Source organism: Gigantopelta aegis, chromosome 10 (assembly GCF_016097555.1).
Source record: "Gigantopelta aegis isolate Gae_Host chromosome 10, Gae_host_genome, whole genome shotgun sequence".
In the NCBI taxonomy this organism is placed as follows: Eukaryota; Metazoa; Mollusca; class Gastropoda; order Neomphalida; family Peltospiridae; genus Gigantopelta; species Gigantopelta aegis.
This window is the reverse complement of record NC_054708.1, coordinates 68854473-68860472: the sequence shown is the minus strand read 5'-3', so window position 1 is coordinate 68860472 and position 6000 is coordinate 68854473. Positions and strand designations below refer to the sequence as shown.

General features: G+C 39.6%; 1 long non-coding RNA gene across 1 annotated transcript in view; it reads left to right on the top strand.

The window, feature by feature from the left end:
- Window positions 1-5176: 5176 nt before the first annotated feature.
- LOC121384666 overlaps window positions 5177-6000 on the top strand; it is a 67216-nt gene continuing 66392 nt past the window's right edge. Inside the window, exon 1 of the long non-coding RNA XR_005959419.1 lies at window positions 5177-5260. This is a non-coding gene — a long non-coding RNA (uncharacterized LOC121384666). The remainder of the gene's footprint in view (window positions 5261-6000) is intronic.

The window sequence follows — 6000 nt, the reverse complement described above, 5'->3', positions numbered from 1 at the left end:
TTTTTAACTGATTCCTGTTCTTGACATAGCAATCTGATTAAAAAAAATAATTACACGCTACAGGGGCCTTAATTTGCGATACATATCCAACTCGGAAATCTATTGTATCCTCAAGGCAACACATAGATGTGCTACATGATTAGAAAATAGCTTGTTAGTAGAAAACAGAAGGGAAAAACTCGTAGATTATTGTTTGATCATGTCTAGATCGCCACGGGCAATTGCAGACAGCCGGTTTTTTTGTCTCATTTTTGTGTTCAATGCATGGGTAGCCTCGTCGTATTCTTATCTTTACAGCATCTTTGTCTTTAGACGAGTCGGTAGGTTTATCATATATCTCCCCAGCTGTTACTGCTCGGCAGTGTATGTTATTCTCATCAACAACAACAACATAATAATGATAATGATAATGATAATAATAATAATAATGAAATAAAAATATATCAAAACAAAAGGAAACGAGATAAAACTGAAGAAAACAAACCAATTAAAACAACAAACAAAACAAAACAAAAAACAAAAACAAAAACAAAAAGCAAAGCAAAGCAAAGCAAAGCAAAGCAAAGCAAAGCAAAGCAAAGCAAAACACAAAAATAAAAGCAACTGAGTACACCCATTAAAAATAAAAGCAAAACAAAAAGAAGAAAAAAAATGTTAAAGAAAAGAAAATAGGAGAAAGGCTGAAAATAACATAAAAGAAAGTAAAATATTTAAATTCCAAGTCATTCCTGCCAAAATATTCACAAGATTTTCCATTTGGTTTAGAAGTACGTTTGGTACCAATAATGATTTTATTTCTCTTGTCTTATGTTTTCTACATGTTTTTCAAAATGACCATAGCTTTGTTGTTGTTGTTTATAATAGTGCTATGTTTCTTAGAAACATTCATAAAAGAGTATCCAGCCTGTGGGAAGCGCAAATAAAAGATCCCTTGCTGCCTGTCGTAAAAGAGTAGCCTATGTGGCGACAGCGGGTTTCCTCTAACAAACAGTGTCAGAATGACCATATGTTTGACGTCCAATAGCCGATGACAAGATAAAAAATCAATGTGCTCTTGTGGCGTCGTTAAATAAAACAAACTTTACTCTACTTTTCATAAAAGAGTAGAACATCGTATTCTATTTTCCTTTCCATAAACAGCTGCTTCGGTCGTTGATGTCAAGACACGTATACTTTCTATTACATCTACGATGTCCGAATTGACCACACATATTAACAAATATCTCCTAGTCATGCTCGTGATGGAAAGTCGAAATGAGCCGTCATATGTATTTTGGACAACAACTTGATTTGCCGTATCGCTCAATAGCAGGCATCAGATTGCATGCGTTGGATGATAGGGTTGACATGACAATCGTGTGGCCAGGCTTGCTTAGAAATCAAATTAATATCCGCTGTTATTTTGAACACTGGAATGAAGGTTGATCCCCTGTGAAAGAGACTCCAAGCGCCTTCACATGATCATCTTACGAAGGTATGCAAGCCACCGCAATAGTGGGCGCTGTTGACAGTTTTGTAAATATTCTTCTTTCGGCTAGATCGTCCATGCTTTGGAAAAGACGGACTGGCAGTTAAGATGGTTCTTTCGTTCAATATTCTAATACAGATTAATTTAATCCCTATTTATACGTTCTGGATCCTATAGGGTATTCTCTTTTTAACATGCCAGTACTCACAAATGATTCCATCTTAACATTCAGGAACTTAAAAAAAGTATTCCCTCTTAAAGGCATGTGGATTCTTAGAAATGTTATTCTTAGAACACAGTAATTGCTAGTGGTTTGGGGCTTGTAACTGGAAGTGTTATCGTGGTGTACACGTAACACTAAAATATTTACGACTGCTTCGAGTTACACGCCCCTGGAAACAAAAAGAGATATGATTGACGGGGTGTTGTACATCAATGCATAGGTTTCGACCGAGACATCGTTTAAATGTCGGTATATTTGCATTTGTTCTTAGCTGCTTAGAAACTGTGCAAAGAGAGTGTACCACAAAGTCCTTTCATACATGTATGTGGAATAAGTCTTAAAAATTAGAGAACAAACTAGTATCTTTTGTATGCTCTTTCCTACTCGTATGCCAATGCATACCATGGCCCTTGCTATGAAACAACGAGCGGATACTGCATTTTTCTAGGAATGCCGTGCAGTTTTTCAAAAATGACTCTTACAGTATTTCAAAGTACACTAGGGTGAATACAGGCTAACTTACGCATAACCAGAAACACCCAACGAACCACGATATTATCCCCGCCTATACACACACATGCGCGCGCACAAACACACACACACGCGTGCGCGCGCATACACACACACGCATGAACGCACAGTAAAATCAATAAAGTCATTACATTCATATGTTAAGTGCTAGAGCTTCAGGACACCTGGACGTTTGAGGACGATTGAATGCTCCAAACAGCCCTCGTTGGATGTCAGCCTGCAAACCGTTGAAAGCGAAATAAGCCAATGATCTATCGTTGGGGAAGAGGCGGATCCAAGGGGGGGGGGGGGGGGGGGGGGGGGGGGGGGGGGGGGGGAGACCCGTCCCCCATAAACATATTCATATTTATTTATTTAAAAAATGTTTAGGTGTCGGAGGGGGCATTGGAATACCCTTGTGACGGTACATGCTCTTATTTTTTTTCGCCTGTGGCGATGTTAATTGTTTCAGAGGGCCGTGTGCGGCGCGGTTACGTAATACCCCCGCGCGACGGTGGTAGTCTTGTATCCCAATATGCACTTAAGACCAAGTGGGCACCTTGTTACGTAATACCTCCGCGCGACCGTACCCCCTAATACACACCCAGACCAGGTGTGGAGGCCATGTGGCCAGTAGTTACGTAATACCTCCGCGAATTCTGTTTTACGACCTTGTATTCCTAGCGGAATGGCGACAGCTAGTCTGACCATCTAAGAAAAAAAGTCGTCTTGTTCCTGTGGAAAATTCACATGATAGGTGAGGGACCGCGTTGTGCCCCCAGGCGATATTCGCTGTCTCTGAGATTTTTTGAATAAATCCAGATATCGGGGAGAAACATAAGAAGGCTGCAGGGGAACGAACGTCGTCCACTGAACGAAATATATAAGTTCAGTTCAGACGTGGTAAATATATTTTTCTGCTCTGTTGTATAACCTTGATGTGATTGATGTGACTTTAAAAATTTTAATACTGTATTATACAAATATTATTTAGACAGTGTTTCCGGTAAACTGACGAAGTAAATTGTAGGCTTCACTATCATCCTAGAGGACCTAGGTAAACTGTAGGTTATTGTCTTTATTGTGATAGGTACCAGTATTAATTCTGTATTACAAGGTTACTGAATGAGTAGTTAAGGGTTAATTAAAAATTAACCAGTTAGGAATAGAGTTGTAATTCCTTTATTAATTAAGTTCCCCTGGCAGCGTTTCTCAATTATCACACGTGTGTGTGATGTATCACGGTGAAGTGATTAGAATATTGTGTAAACTAGACACCTAGTGATTAACTAATTAAGTGATTAGTTCCGGGTTGTTATTATTATTGTTGTAAGTAATTAACTGCGGCAAATATATTTGTCAGCGTAAGGTTAATACAGATTCCAAAGTTTATTGTGTTTTGTTGTGTTTTCTAGTGAACTAAACGTGCTATATTACATATACTTTATATAAGATCTTATCTCTGATATACCTAGAGCCGAGCCACTCGGGTATTGGACTGCCCGATACAGAGAGATCTAATAGATATACAGTTAGGAGAGATATTTGGATAATCTTGTTTTATTCAGTTACGGGAATTATAGGATCCCCGTGACAACCCTCATGGCGAGTTGCTCCATGTCCCTTTTCCCCGGTAGTACCACCTAACCCCACCCCTATCTCCGCAAAATATTTTCTGGATGGGTCCATTTGCAGGTCAAACCTACCAGTACATCTCACATTCATACCCACATTCGGCTCTTTTTTTATTTTGCAAGGGCCGGACGAAGACCAGTGGTAAAGCGCTCACTTGGTACGCGGTCGATGAGATATCGTTCCCCATTAGTGAGTCCATTGGGCTCTTTCTCGTTCCAACCAGTGCACCACGACTGGTAACCAAAGGTCGTAGTATATGATATCCTTTCCGTGGGATGTTGTATATAAAAATCCCTTGCTACTAATGGAAAACAAGTTAGCGGGTTTCCTCTCTAAGACTATATATGTCAAAATTACCAAACGTTTGACAACCATTAGCCGATGAAGGAAATGTTTAATTTAACGACGCACTCAACACCTTTTATTTACAGTTATATGGCGTCGCCCATTAGCCGATGATTAGTAAATCAATGTGCTCTAGTGTTGTCGTTAATCAAAACACCCCCCACTTTTAACGACACCCCAGCACAAAGAATACAATGTCATTTTCTGTTGAGATATATATATATATATATATATATATATATATATATATATATATATATATATGACATGTGACGTACGTTATATCCTATGGTTCACTCATCTTACAGTCATGACAGAACTTACAAGATAATTTACGTTTCAATAAAGTAATTAAGTTTGCATTGTTTTCATCCCTCCCAGGTATTATACAAGTTGTGTAAAAGTGTGAATTAACATACTCTTAGACAGCTTGAATGATCCCCTCCAATATAAATGTCTGGCCTCGTTAGAGCATGGAATGAAATGTTTTTTATTTAACGACGCACTCAACACATTTTAATTACGGCTATATGGCGTCAGACATATGGTTAAGCACCACACAGATATTGCGAGAGGAAACCCGCTGTCGCCACTTAATGGGCTACTCTTTCCGATTAGCAGCAAGGGATCTTTTATATGCACCATCCCACAGACAGGATATCACATACCACGGCCTTTGATATGCCAGTCGTGGTGCACTGGCTGTGACGAGAAATAGCCCAATGGGCCTACCGACGGAGATCGATCCCAGACCGACCGCACATCGAGCGAGCGCTGTACCACTGAGCTACGTCCCGCCCCGAGCATGCAATGAGTCTAAAACTCGTCTTTTCAAACCCTTCGGTAGGATCCGTCAGACATGTCCAGTATGAAGGCTAGTTTCTGCTTTACGAACTGTGACGTCACGCCATTTGTCCAATCACTTACCGCGGTAGAAGCCGACTGATTATTGACAGCTCACCGCATGGACTGTAGTATTTCTATCGCAGACCAGCAACATGTGGCATTCGTAAGAAGTTGGTGATCTCGGGAAGATACTATTGATTTCAATGTGCTACAGATCACTGTGAATTATTGCCGTGAGTAGAGGTTTTCTTTTTGGTTTATTACACAAAATACTTGTGATGATACATAATTATCCTAATATAATAATGAAGATGATGATGATGATAATAAAAGTAATAATAATAATAAATAATAATAATATTAATAATAATTGACACATAATTGCTGAGTGATTCAGGCTAACCTGAAAAGTCCTGGGAATAAACACACAAGCGTGCCCCCGCACACACACATACACACACGCGCGCGCGCGCACGCACGCACATAAAGAAAGAACACATTTTAATGCTTTGGTTTTGTTTAATAATTATAAATGTCAAAACTTTATACATGTTAACACATCCATACACCAGATAACTGTTATACCATTGATTTGCACAAAGAATCATTACTTGATTATTATGATGAAATGCCTTATTTTCATGTATATATCCAAGTATTAACCCGAAAAGTTAAATTATCATTGACCTATATATCTTGGGCAAGTGGTCCTTATTAAAAGTTGAGGGGGGGGGGGGGGGGGGGGCGCGGAATTTAGCATAGTCGGTTGAGTGCTCGCTTGAGGTTCTTGCGTCGCAGGATCGAACCACCTCGGTGGATCCATTGAGTTGATTGTTCTTTTTCTCGTTACAACCGATGCACCCCAACTGGACAAAGGCCGTGGTATGTGCTTTCCTGTCTGTGGGAAAGTGCATATAAAAGATCCCTTGCTGCATTAGAAAACATGTAGCGGGATTCCTCTGATGACTACGAT